The 15,778-nt window shown below is 25.5% G+C and overlaps 1 pseudogene; it reads left to right on the top strand.

The window, feature by feature from the left end:
* The first annotated feature begins 3,878 nt into the window (after positions 1-3,878).
* Positions 3,879-4,099, top strand: LOC145271980 (U2 spliceosomal RNA; annotated as a pseudogene).
* The last annotated feature ends 11,679 nt before the right edge of the window (positions 4,100-15,778 follow it).

The following is a 15,778-nucleotide window of genomic DNA, read 5'->3' as shown; positions in this document are numbered from 1 at the left end:
CACATTACTTAATATTGAATTAGCTCTAGGACATTTAACTATCGAGCTTATTATATATCTAAATTACAACGAGCACTTTCTATTTCCTGTATTTTAATTAAACTAGTAATTTCACTGTTACATTAAAATACACTCAGCTCTTTAGACTATTGTTCTAATCTCCTTTATATATATATATATATATATATATATATATATATATATATATATATATATAAAATAAGCGCCTATATATAAAAATAATAATAATAGTAATGATAATAATAATACTACTAATCATTTATATATATATATATATATATATATATATATATATATATATATATATATATATATATATATATATATACATTTCCCGTCATCTTTCATCTTTTTTTCTTTTCTGAAAAACATCGAGAATGGTAAAATAACTACATTTTCTGATTATTAGCCTGCAAGTGGGTGATTATGTGACGTTGAATTTGTATAGGAAATTGATCCCCATCTAAAAACGCGATAGGTGAGATAGTAAATAACATTATTTTATTTCGAAAAATATTTCTTATTTAAAAAAACTTAAACGAAATTTGTATATATATTTTTTTTGCAAATATCTTTGTAATCTACCACAAAAAATAGAATCTTATTTTTTTGGTGTGAGAAGAGAACGTATAATGTTTTTTGTAGGAAATATTGTTTTCTTATAAATGATATAAGCTATATTAAAATGAAATATTGTTTTCTTATAAATGATATAAGCTATATTAAAATGAAATATTGTTTTCTTATAAATGATATAAGCTATATTAAAATAAAATATTGTTTTCTTATAAATGATATAAGCTATATTAAAATGAAATATTGTTTTCTTATAAATGATATAAGCTATATTAAAATGAAATATTGTTTTCTTATAAATGATATAAGCTATATTAAAATGAAATATTGTTTTCTTATAAATGATATAAGCTATATTAAAATGAAATATTGTTTTCTTATAAATGATATAAGCTATATTAAAAGGAAATATTGTTTTCTTATAAATGATATAAGCTATATTAAAATGAAATATTGTTTTCTTATAAATGATATAAGCTATATTAAAATGAAATATTGTTTTCTTATAAATGATATAAGCTATATTAAAATAAAATATTGTTTTCTTATAAATGATATAAGCTATATTAAAATGAAATATTGTTTTCTTATAAATGATATAAGCTATATTAAAATGAAATATTGTTTTCTTATAAATGATATAAGCTATATTAAAATGAAATATTGTTTTCTTATAAATGATATAAACTATATTAAAATGAAATATTGTTTTCTTATAAATGATATAAGCTATATTAAAATGAAATATTGTTTTCTTATAAATGATATAAGCTATATTAAAATGAAATATTGTTTTCTTATAAATGATATAAACTATATTAAAATGAAATATTGTTTTCTTATAAATGATATAAGCTATATTAAAATGAAATATTGTTTTCTTATAAATGATATAAGCTATATTAAAATGAAATATTGTTTTCTTATAAATGATATAAACTATATTAAAATGAAATATTGTTTTCTTATAAATGATATAAGCTATATTAAAATGAAATATTGTTTTCTTATAAATGATATAAGCTATATTAAAATGAAATATTGTTTTCTTATAAATGATATAAGCTATATTAAAATGAAATATTGTTTTCTTATAAATGATATAAACTATATTAAAATGAAATATTGTTTTCTTATAAATGATATAAGCTATATTAAAATGAAATATTGTTTTCTTATAAATGATATAAGCTATATTAAAATGAAATATTGTTTTCTTATAAATGATATAAACTATATTAAAATGAAATATTGTTTTCTTATAAATGATATAAGCTATATTAAAATGAAATATTGTTTTCTTATAAATGATATAAGCTATATTAAAATGAAATATTGTTTTCTTATAAATGATATAAGCTATATTAAAATGAAATATTGTTTTCTTATAAATGATATAAGCTATATTAAAATGAAATATTGTTTTCTTATAAATGATATAAACTATATTAAAATGAAACGATATTTGTAGTCAAATCTAAACCACATAGTTTTAGATGTTTGTTTTTTTCTAGTCGGATTTTTTAATCCGGTCATACAACTTGCCAGAAATGAAATTGTGGGTATTTTGCAACATACACACACATTATATATATATATATATATATATATATATATATATATATATATATATATATATATATTGTCAGAACGTTTACTAAAGGAGGTTCTTATTTAATTACAGATATTTAGCGATTAATGCTACTCCCCAGATGACAGTATTATGTCTGTCAATTTTTTTCTCTTATTCTAACATGACTCGACACTAGTTTTGTTTCAAAGTAAATACGCGCTTCAAAATAAGTCAAAACACAAAATACTTATTCATGTAGGTAGAAAAGTATATTTCCTTACGTTTGTTAAATATATTTTTTTGCCAGTTGTTGTTTGGGTCTATAATGTAAAATACCCGAAATGTAATAAATAATTGATTTAAATATTTCGAATTTAAAAGAGAAAAAAAAAATTGAAAACACAATAAAAAAGACAAAGTGCAAAAAAAAAAAAAAAATTACCTTTCATTCCAGGAAATTCGATACGAAAAAAAAAAACCCAGCAAAAGAACGAAATGACTTTCTGTTCAACAAACGAATAAAATATTGACGCTGGTTTGTTGGGATTTCTTTAGTTAAAAAAATCTGTTTGTGTGTTCAATTCATTAATACATAAAATATATGGAAACATTAAAATAAATAAATAAATAAAAACGAAAACTATAATTACTAGATGAAAATCACAATTTTAACACGAAATTATTATTATTTTTTTAAAAGACACGTAAAATAGCTAAACTCACAACGCATTAAGGTCACCGTAACACGGTGTAATCATTATTTCGTTCCTCATGTAAAAATGTTCGTTACTTCAGTATGCCGAATTGTTTTCAAGTTTAAATCCTGTTCATGCATGCTTAATGCTAAAAAATTAAAGATTAATACCAACAAAAATGCGTTTATATAAAATCAGATTATCTTTTGATAATATATATAAAATGAAATAGACTGAAAAAAAAGAAGAAAAAAAGGTGTAATCATTATTTTATTCCTCGTGTAAACATCTCGTTTCCTTAGTTTCGTGTTAGAAATTGTTTTCTGATCACATAGCTAATTTACACTATTAAACATGTACGTTTTAAAAAATATAACTCAATCCCAAAACTAAAGTATACCGTGAAATGTATTTTGTGAGATTTAACTAGATAAATATTTCAGATTTTAAAAAGTTATTGAAAACGCAATTTAAAAAAAGTGAAAAACAAAACAAAAACTTACCCTCCGTTCAGGAAAAAAAAAAACCCAACAAAAAACAAAATTATTTCATTTTATTTTGGATTCAACAAACAAATAAAATAATGACCATTGTTTATTGGGATTTCTTTAGTTAAAAACAGTTCTATTGTAAATTAATAAAATTAACCGAAAAAAAAACGGCGTAACACGGTGTTGTTCCTCGTGTCAAAAATGTCCATTTATTAGTTAAATATGCCGAATTGTTGTCCTACGGAGTCTATATATTTGGTAACAATTATTTGTTTTTAAGAATTTTTTTATTTTGTTTTCTTCTGCTATTGTAAAATAATCAAACTCTGTAAACAGTGGCGGCTCATGCCTAAGATTAGTGGGGGTGCTGCTGTTTACAAAAAATTCCTATTGTTTTAATATTGTGTAAAAATGAAACAAACATAAAAAATATACATACTGTACACGTATAAAAATACAATAACTTAAAGGAATCCTAAATAGATGTAAATATTGTAAATATTTTACTTATTACATTCATTTAAATCTCCTTGGCCTTTTGGCCAAGATCGAAGTGTAGTATCTGTTCTTCAGATGCGGCACTTCCATTTCTCGTTCTCTTTCAGTAGAGGAGAAATCCTTCACGAATGAGACAATTTTTATTTTTGTTCCTTTTCTCCACGTTAAAAAAACGACCCTGGTGTCTAACTCTGTCCCGTGGGGAGGCATTGTAAATAGGTACATTCATTTAAAAGTAAACTCCATTCTTCTTTTTAATTTGTGAAAAAAGATTGATAATTTTCTCCTTAACTTGTGAAGCTGAAGACCTTTTCTTTCTTTTTTCAATTGAAAGCACTGCAAGTGCATTTATTCTTTCGCAACCCATGGTACGCCTTAAAAAAGTTTTTATTCTTTTCAGAGTTGAAAAATAACGTTCTGCCTCTGATGTAGTCATGGGAATTGTCAAGATAATTTTTATGAGTTTTGTGATTTCACTAAGAACATCGTTTAAATTGTTTTCGAAAATAAATTCCAGGAGATCAATTACTTAGCAATACTTATGGATACCTGAACTACTATAAAATATTTCTAGCTCAGTTTCAAACTTTTGTTTGTCAATCATGGGATATGCTTCAGTTGTCAAGGATATCTCTTCTATAGGTAGTTTGTTCTTAAAACTAGCAAAGCTTATCTTGTAAAACAATTTAGCAAGTATTAAATGTTTAGTTGAAGAATATCTGTCCATTATATCAACAGATATATAGTCACATAGTTCTTTAGCTTCGCCCTTGAGTGTTTTGGAAGGATTTTCACAGTATTTAGTGTTTCTTATCTCTAAAATAGCAGGTTTGAAATTTGTTATGTATTTATTGACTTTATATATGCTAATTTCCCGAGAAATAATTTCAACATGAGACATAATTTTATGAAATAGCTCAAACCAAAATATGAAATTTTCATCGTTCAAATATTTCACAATTCATGTCGCTTCTGCAACGGTCTCATCTACATATGATGTTGACTGAATTTCAGTGACAGTTTTTTTATGCTTGAACATTTTCATGAACTCTATGTATGTTAAAGTTCCACCTTGTTGCGGATACACGTAGAATGCTTACATCCAGATGCTTTTTGAAAAATGGACAGACGGTGTGGTGATCTAGAAAAGAAAGTCGGAATAGACAAAATGTTAGAGATAAATATTCTAGCATTTCGTGTAATGCTTGCTACATTCCTCATTATTAAATTAAGTTGATGCGCATAACAGTGCGTGAAATGCGCATTACTATAAACTGCTTCTATTTTCGCCTGAGCACCAGCTTTTTTGCCTTTCATGACATTTGCATCATCAAATGTCTGAACTATCAGTTGTTGGCGATTCCCTTGAAGGATTATATTTAATTGTTGTAGAATACATTTTGATACCCCATCAGCGGTTTAATTTTCTGGAATAAAGAATCCCCAAATGCGTTCAAGTATTTTTTCATCCAAGACGTACCGTAAAACAATGATCATTTGTGTATGTTCAGACACATCTGTTGTATCATCAGCCATGACAGCTACAAAGGGAGCTTTGCTAATTTCTGCCCTTATTTCATCATGGTATATTTATAAAAGACAGTCAAGTATGGTATTCTGAATATATTGGAAACACGTTTGAAGACATTACTGGTTTCTAAGTGATTCTGTAAATCTGGATCTAATTAAGATGCAAAATTTAAAAATCCTCTAAATACACTTGAATTTACTGAATCATCTTTTTCATCATGTCATCGTAAGGGAGTTTCAAAGTTCCCACAAAAGAAAATACAATCTATTATTTTAGATAAAATTTCAGGGTTCTTCTTAACATTCAGGTTATGATGATTGATTGAAAGTCTGCAGGCCTCACTAAGTTTTGCTTTAATATTTATGCTCCCCAAAATTGATAGGGAAACTACATTGTCAACGTGCTTCTCACGCTTTTCAGTTCTATCTTTCATTTTGCTAAAGTTCTGAAACCATCTTTTGTCCATGTTACATCACCCCCTTACAACAAACAAGGAAAGCAGAACAATTCCTTTTTTAGTTTACAGCCGCAAAGCTAACTTTTCCGTTGGTGCCATTAAAGCTACGAATATACACTTTGTTGTTGCTAATGCCTGACTGAGATATTTGAATATCAGGCGTTGAACGGCTTCTTTTCTTAATTACTACCTTATCAGCTGTGAAAACTCAATCTGTTGACGTTCATTTACCGTCGCAGAAGTTATTTCTTGGGGGTGCAAGGAGACCATGGTTAAATTCTTTTTATATCAATTGTATTGGGAGAGGTAAGTACTAGGTAGTCTATTAGTAGAATATCAATTAGGGTAGAAGGAATACAATGTTTATGTGATCCTCTTTTTGCGATTCAACTGAACCGGAAGTTCTAACTGAGTTGAATCATACTTTTATAGCTTTTAGGTCACAGATTTTTATTAACGAAAAAGGTTTTACTATTTAACAACGGTTTTATTTATAAAAAGCTTGTTGTTAATAAAAAAATAGGCGTATAACAAAATAGGCTTGTCATGAAAATTGCTTTTTTAATACAAATATTTTAACTTTGCCATTATAAGCCGTCGGAAAAGGGGTAATACGCAAAAACATTTTAATCAAAAAACACTATTTTAAATTGTATACACTCTACAGAGTAATAAAAAATATACAAATATATGTCTTTTAAACTTTGCAGATTAAGAAAAATTTTATCACAGGACAACAAACGAAAAACATTGTTTAAATTCATTTTATTTACAATTTTTAATAATTTATTTTTTCATAACAACAAAATCTTTGCCTGCAAACGATGGTAAAGTTAGGAGATTAGCATTTAAAAATGGTTTTATTGGATAACAGGTTTATTTAAAATTTAAAAATCTGTGTTTATAACAAAACTTTGTAAATAAAATATAGAATAAAAAAGTTTACATGTTTGTACTATAAGTAAACAAAAAAATTAAAGATACATAATTTTATTTACAAATCTTTTTACAACTTTTATAGAAAAATAAAAACAAACTTTGCTATTAACTAAGCTTATTATAAAAACGGTTTTACATACTCGTCTTGTTATTGCATATTTTAATACAAAAACTTTGTTCAAAGTGTAAAATTTCTTGCTTTGTCCTCGTGGGATGTAAATAAATGCTAAAGCATTATATATATATATATATATATATATATATATATATATATATATATATATATATAATATGTGTGTATATATGTATATATATAATGTGTGTAATATATATGTGTGTATATATATGTATGTATATATATATATATAATGTGTGTAATATATATGTGTGTATATATATGTATGTATATATATATATATAATGTGTGTAATATATATGTGTGTATATATATGTATGTATATATATATATATATATATATATATATATATATATATGTGTGTATATATATATGCGTGTATATATATGTGTATACATATGTGTGCATATATATATGTGCGTGTATATATGTGTATATATATGTGTATATATATCGTGTGTGTGTATATATATGCGTATATATATGTGTATATATATCGTGTGTGTATATATATGTCTATATATATGTGTATATATATATATGCGTGTGTATATATGTGTGTGTACATATACGTGTGTGTATATGTGTGTATATATACGTGTGTAAGTGTATGTATGTGTATATATATGTGTGTGTGTATACATATGTGTGTGTATATATATATATTCATATATATATATTCATATATATACATATATATATTCATATATATATTCATATATATATATATTCATATATTTATATATATATTCATATATATATATATATTCATATATATATATTCATATATATATATATTCATATATTTATGTATTCATGTATATATTCTCATATATATATATATTCATATATATATTCATATATATATATATATATTCATATATATATATATTCATATATATATATATATATATATTCATATATATATATATATTCATATATATATATATTCATATATATATATATATATATGTAATCATATATATATATATTCATATATATATATATATATATTCATATATATATATATATATATTCATATATATATATTCATATATATGTATTCATATATATATATTCATATATATATATATTCATATATATATATTCATATATATATTCATATATATATATATTCATATATATATTCATATATATATATATTCATATATATATTCATATATATATATATATATATATATATATATATTTAAGGTAAAAACATTTCGAACTAAAATGTATTTAAAAAAATAAACTTTTCTTCGCTTTTCTATAGAAAAACATGTAAATATTTTTTTATTCTGTAAATTGAAACTACTACAAATAAATAAATTTAAAACTACTTAAAAATATAAATAAAATAAGTCATATAGGTAAAAAAATAACATTAGTCACGTTGGTAAAAGCCAGAACACTTTTAACTAAAAAAATTTGGCATACTGTATATATTTATCTGCTTAAATCGCATTTAAAAGTGTGGGATTTTTTTTTAAGGTGGAGATTTTATTTACAAGAACACGTTACACTTTTTAATAATAATAAAAAGAAAACATTTGTAAACAAAGTTTCTTAAAAAAACTGCGAAGACTACAGTTCCGAATTGACTCATATTAACCGTTCTAGATCGGGCATGCGGACAAGCAGATTTCACTAAGAAAGTGTAACTGTGAATTTCGCAGCTCCAAGCAAAGTTTTGCTTTTATGCTTATATGAGTATGGGGACAATTATCGACAGTAAGCTTCAGGATTATATATATATATATATATATATATATATATATATATATATATATATATATATATAATTAATATGATATATTATCACATAGAAAGAAAAAAAAACATATTCTTTTTAACGTGTATCGATAATAATGAGTAGAAAGAAATGACTTGGGGGTGCTGGCTGCAGTTCCACAGCTCCAGGCACGAGCCGCCACTGCAGTCCATAATATATATTTCATTATAAAAGTTCTATTTTGCTTGATAAAAAGAGTAAAACAGTTTATAAATACAAAAAACAAACAAAAAACGTTCCATTAAGTTCAAATAAAGACTGAATAAAACTTATAAAAAAAGGTTCATTCTATATTGTGTTGGCCATCCGTAGATATAAAGATGTCCGACGTCACTTCCGTCAAATTGTAAACAAAGGAAGTCCAATCTACACCATTACCAATAATTTTCTACCTTATATATTTTCGTAATTTTGAGATATAATCATCTTTAAAATACGAGGAATACATAGACACCATTGTTTTCATGTGAAATTCAATTTTACGATTTCCAAAAGTTCGTCCTAGAAGTGCCGAAATTAGTTACTTTTAGTTAATTAAAGTTCGAGTAGAATTAGTTACTATTAGTTAATTAAAGTTTGGGTAGAAGTGCCGAAATTACTATGGAGACATGGCTGATATGAGCATAAAAGGCCATGAACAGATACTGTAGTTTTATCGCTGTTTATTGAATGCTGATTATATGACTCACAGGAATATCTAATTTTTTTTTGTTTCTTGTTTACCTGAAATATTTAGTTTTGCACATTTTTATGTGACGATTATTTGGATTTTTGGAACTGCGGTTCTCATCTTAGATGTTAACAGTAGTTCGACCAATCTTAAAAAATCAACCTGATTCTTATATTGTCGTCGTCTATCGCATTCTTTTAATAAATTAGACAACGAATAAGTTTACATAGAAATATATAAAATAAAATAAAAAGGAAATTTAAATTAAAAAAAAAAAACAAGATTCCAACAAACCCAAACCAATATAAAAATTTGCTAAAGAAATCCCAGCAACACTTCATCGTTAACAAATAAAATCTAAACTTGATAGGAAAACAATTCAGCACACTAACTTACAAACGGACATTTTTACACGAGGAACGGAATAATGATGACACCGTGTTATTACGATGCTCTTGTGTTCCTTGTTCTTTAGCAGTTGATTTGTTTCTTTAAATAATTTCACGTTTAAATCGTATTTTGCATCTTTTAATTTTGATTCTTTTATATTTTCATATATTTTATTTCTTAACGAATTGGACACACAAAACAAAATTGTATCAATTTACTAAAGAAATCATAAAAAAACAAAACACATTTTCTGTTTTGAACACAAAAGAAAAACACGAGTTCATCCCGATTTATTTTCTCGTATTGAATTCCTGTAATTCCTTTGAAAAAAAGGTAAGTTTGTATCTTCCAGTTCGCAGATAAATTATCTTCCATACATAAGGGCGCTGGTGGTCTTATGCCAGCCACTGGTCTGTTTGTTTCTTCCATGCTTCCTTCCGACATTTTTTTTTCTCCACGTGACGTACGTACGAATTACAATTTTAAACAAGAACAATAAAGTTACTTATCTGTTTCTGCAAATAACTTTCCGCTTCTTATCCTTTTGTACATCTTACTTAGACATATCTTTATCCCACTCGCGGCCACCATGTGTCATTTTCGAGGAATTCAATAGATTGAATAAGACATAACGACAGATCAGCTTTTATAAAAATGGCGTCGTTATTTACATCTGACAAACATGAGTACACCGGTAAGGGGGCGAACTCCAGCCGGTGAAAACCCCTGTTCAGTCCCTCATGCAACATATAGTTATATACTTTTGTAAATGTATGGCATGTATTTTTAAATGTTTTAAAATACAATGAATAAAATATATTTAATTTGTTTTTCTAATAAATAAACTGTTTTTGTATAAATATAGTTATATACTTTTGTAAATGTATGGCATGTATTTTTTAAATGTTTTAAAATATAATAAATAAAAATATATGTAATCTGTTTTTCTTACAAATAAACTGTTTTTTGTATAAATATAGTTATATACTTTTGTAAATGTATGGCATGTATTTTTACAATGTAATTTTTCAAATGTGTTTAGATATTATGAATAAACTGTTTTTTGATATAAATGTTTATTTACTTTTGTAGATGTATGAATTATATTTTTAATGTCTTTATATTTTATGAATAAAGTTATACGTAAAAAATGTTTCGTATAAATATGTTCATTTTCTTTTGTAAATGTATGACATATATTTTTTAATGTCTTTATATTTTATGAATAAGATTACACGTAAAAAATGTTTTTGTAAATGTATCACAAGGTGTATCAGAATTTTTGTAGAAATTTTCGACACCCCTAACACGAAACTGCGAATAAAATATAAAAAATTCGTAATTTCTCTTTTAAATGTGGGGTGTTTATTTTCATTATGGGTTATACTTCCAAAATAAACTATAAAACTTGTATAAAAAGTAATAGAAATATTATTTTTTATTTAAAAAAAAAATACTAATGAAATTAATTAAATTTTACGAGTTCAGTATTTTTCAAGTTAAAACTTAAAATATCTATCAACCTTTTTCTATTGATTCTATTTTTACGATATTTTCAGGGTTAATGTGAAATTTTATGCTCTTTTCAATAAACCGAATATAATATTTTAGACAAATGTTTTTTTTTTTTAATTCACACCCTCCCCTCATTTTCAAATATCTATTAAAAAGTAAATACAAACAAAATGTTACGGTTGCTTATATTTTCCTAAGCTCAGGTTTTAAAAACCTGTAAGGTAACATGAAATAAAAAATAAAAAAAAACAAATACAAAACACAATTCTTTTTCAATTAAAGTATAAACTTTATTTGAACTTTTCAACAAACTTTTACAAACATAAAAATAGAATTATAGATATCTTATAATGTGTATTTAAAATATATTTAACGAAAAGTTTGGGTTTTTATCATTTTATTGTTGAATAAAATTTCAAAGTGATAAATGATGAAAAAAAATATCGCGAAAAGAAAAAAACACCTCGTCTTTTTTTTTTTTTAAATAAAACTTTAATTTTAAATTTTCGATGTTTGAAAAACAGTCCATAATATATATTTCATTATAAAAGTTCTATTTTTGCTTGATAAAAAGAGTAAAACAGTTAATAAATACAAAAAACAAACAAAAAAAAAACGTTCTATTAAGTTCAAATAAAGACGGTTTGAATAAAACTTATATATTAAAAAAAAAGGTTCATTCTATATGGTTTTGGCCATCCGTAGATAAAACGATGCCTGACGTCACTTCCGTCAAATGGATTTGTAAACAAAGGAAGGCCAATCTACACCATTATCTATAATTTTCTACCTTATATATTTTCGTAATTTTTTGATACAATAATCTTTAAAATACGAAGAATATAGGCACCGCCAAAACTGGGGGGGGGGGCAGGTCAGTACTTTTTGACGGACCGTCTTTTTAAAAATCTACCAAAAATCAGGTAATTATCCGACCAATACGAAATTTTCAGCGATTATTAGGAGAAGAATGAACTTTATAACAGTGTACTTATTTTTCATAAACGATATTTATATATATATATATTTTTGCTTACAAAACCCCCCCCTTGTTTTGAAGTGGGAACAAATATGCTTAAAATAATCATCTGAGACTGAAATCAACATATTGTGTTGTAAGGGACAGAATTATAGATTAAAAAAAAAAAAAAAAAAAATTGTTTGCATACCTTATTTTGACGTCTGAATATCAGAACTTCGATTGTGTTTAATTATCCCGCTTTTGAGTTTTGAAGTGTGAAATTCGGTGAATATGTTAAGTAAAATAATTAATTTAAGTTAAGCAAAATAAAAAAAAAAAATTTTAATATTTATACGAAAAAAGCTATTTTAAAATTTTTGATACATAAATTAACAATTTTTTTTTAGCGAGCCGAATAATGCATGACCATTATTAAACAGGGCATGCTTTGAATAATCGATACCAAAAAAAAAAATTCGATAAATATTGTGCCCTTTGTGTTAAAAATAGCATCTTTTTTTCGATCCCGTTTGAAAACGTTTGCCGCCTTTCGACTATGGTGGACCAAACGCGCTGAAATAATTTTTTTTATTCTGCTTTAAATTGCCCCCCCCCCATTTTGGGGAGTCTGGCCCCCACACACATACACATTAAAAACCAAACGCATACAAATGGTCACCCATCTGGTACTGGCCAGCCTCAGCTTAATAATACATTGAAATTTTCGTCACTGAAAAATAAGTTTTTTTTGGCCTGTTTGGTCTTCCATAGTTTGCTTTTTATCAGACGAAAACGTAAACAGAGTCGATCTGAACTCTACGTCAACGCGAATATCTGGTTACCTATATGAATAAGTGGAATTATTTGAAATTCAGGTACTTATATTATAATATTTTTGCATATTCTCTTAGAAAATCATCCTAAATCTTAGTTAGACAATAAATAAATTAATTAATTATTTCAAAAACCCTTTTTTTTTAATATTTAAGTACGTTTTTTGTGCAAGACAAAAAATGTCAATTGTTAACTTTTTGGGAAAATTTAACATTTAAAATTGAATTAAAAATAGTAGAAAAAGTTTTACATTATTCTGTTTTCTATATGATAAAATTCAGGGTTTTATCTTTCTGGAAAAAAAAAAGTTACTCAGAAATAATGGATTTTAATAAACGTAATTTCGTTTTAAAAAACAACAACAACTTGATTTTGCGGCCATTTTTGGCGGTGCCTAGAAGAATACGTAGATACCATTGTTTTCATGTGAAATTCAGTTTTACGATTTCCAAAAGATCGTCCTAATATTGTACCTATTTACTATGCCTCCCCACGGGAGGTATAGGGTCGTTTTTTAACGTGGAGAAAAGGTAGAAAAATAAAAATTGTCTCAGTCGTGAAGGATTTCTCCTCCACTGAAAGAGAACGAGAAATGGAAGTGCCGCCTCTGAAGAACAGATGGTATTTATTTGCTCCCCCACCGAGCAAATTAGGCACAAGGCCAATTTTTAATGTGAGGAGTGAAGGGAGGGGAAGGGAAAAAGGGGACCAGCTCCCGAGAGGTGGGAAATGGGAGCTGGTTAATGGTCAGGCATGTGGGGTTGCCCCCACATCTGGTCTTTGCTAGTCATAGCTAGTCATAGCCTGCAGCATCTGTCGGAACAGATACTACACTTTGATCTTTGTAGAAGCGCCGAACTTAGTTACTTTCCATTGACGTTTACTATGGAACATGGTTGATATGAGCATAAAAGGCCATGAACAGATACTGTAGTTTTATCGCTGTTTATTGGATGCTGGTTATATGACTCACAGGAATGTCTAATTTGCAAATTAAGTCTGAAATATTAAGGGAAGATAATCGATTTTCATAACAATAAGTTGCAAATTTCATAATGTAATCATGTGGTTTCAGTTTATTTTCCTGGGTCAGTTCTATTTTTGTCATTTGACTGACTTTGCCGTTTGTGCAATTCCTCCTTTTTTTTTTTTTTTTTTGTTTACCTGAAATATTTAGTTTTGCAAATTTTTATGTGACGATTATTTGGATTTTTGGAACTGCGGTTCTCATCTTAGATGTTAACAGTAGTTCGACCAATCTTAAAAAATCAACCTGATTCTTATATTGTCGTCTATCGCATTCTTTTAATAAATTAGACAACGAATAAGTTTACTTAGAAATATATTAAATAAAATAAAAAGGAAATTTAATTTAAAAAAAACAAGATTCCAAAAAACCTAAACCAATATAAAAATTTACTAAAGAAATCCCAACAACACTTCATCGTTAACAAATAAAATCTAAACTTGATAGGAACACAATTCAGCACACTTAACATTTTTACACGAGGAACGAAATAATGATTACACCGTGATATTACGATGCTCTTGTGTTCTTTGTTCTTTAGCAGTTGATTTGTTTCTTTAAATAAGTTCACGTTTAAATCGTATTTTTCATCTTTTAATTTTGATTCTTTTATATTTTCATACATTTTATTTCTTAATGACACACAAAACAAAATCGTATCAATTTACTAAAGAAATCCCAACAAACAAAACACATTTTCTGTTTTGAACACAAAAGAAAAACACGAGTTCATCCCGATTTATTTTCTCGTATTGAATTCCTGTAATTCCTTTAATAGAAAGGTAAGTTTGTATGTTTTTTTCTTTCTTTACACTAAAAAATCTATGTATTTCTACACTTTAATTGGAAACGCCGTTTTATTTCATGCGCCTGCAGTTTAAATGCAAGGAGAAATCATTATTTTAAAATTTGGCCGAAGCATGAAATAAATAATAAAAATATGAAACCGGAGAACGATTACTTCCGGAAAGAATAAATTAACCTAGAATTAATATTTATTACTTTATTTCATGTTTAAAATTATTTATTTGTTCGAAAAAAAAAAAAAATAAACTATTTTATAAAAATCCAATGTTGCTTTCATTACAAAATTGTTTTATTAAAATTATATTTTCTTACGCAAAATTTTCAATAAATGTTTTTACTATTATATTTTGATAAAATTTCATACAATAAATGTTTTGGTTTTTAAATGACGCTCCGTCCGTTTAAACAATTATGAATGTCATTTCATTTTCTAATTAAAAAAAAAAAAAAAAAAAAAAAAAACGGAAACTTTTTCATGAAATATATATATTTTTTTAATATAACAAATTCATATTTTTCATTTTTTTTTTCTCAATTTGTATCAATTTTCTAGAGAAATCCTAACAAACAAAATATTTTTTTCTGTTTAAAACACAAAAGAAAAATACGAATTTATCCTGATTTATTTTCTCATGTGCAATTGATTTAATTCCTTTGAAAGAAAGGTAAGTTTTTATATATTTCTTTCTTTACACTAAAATATATATTGTATAATTTTTAATATATTATTAAACATTCAAATATTTTTTTTTACAATTTAATAAAAAAAATTGATTCTGCTAGGCTTTATAACAAATGCAAATAAAAAAGAAACTACGATTAAAAACAAATCTAAAAATATGACAGATTATTTTTATTTAA

Source organism: Euprymna scolopes, chromosome 46 (assembly GCF_053919585.1).
Source record: "Euprymna scolopes isolate OS-2025 chromosome 46, ASM5391958v1, whole genome shotgun sequence".
Classification (NCBI taxonomy): Eukaryota; Metazoa; Mollusca; class Cephalopoda; order Sepiida; family Sepiolidae; genus Euprymna; species Euprymna scolopes.
Note: the sequence above shows the minus strand (reverse complement) of the source record. Positions and strands in the feature narration are given on the sequence as shown.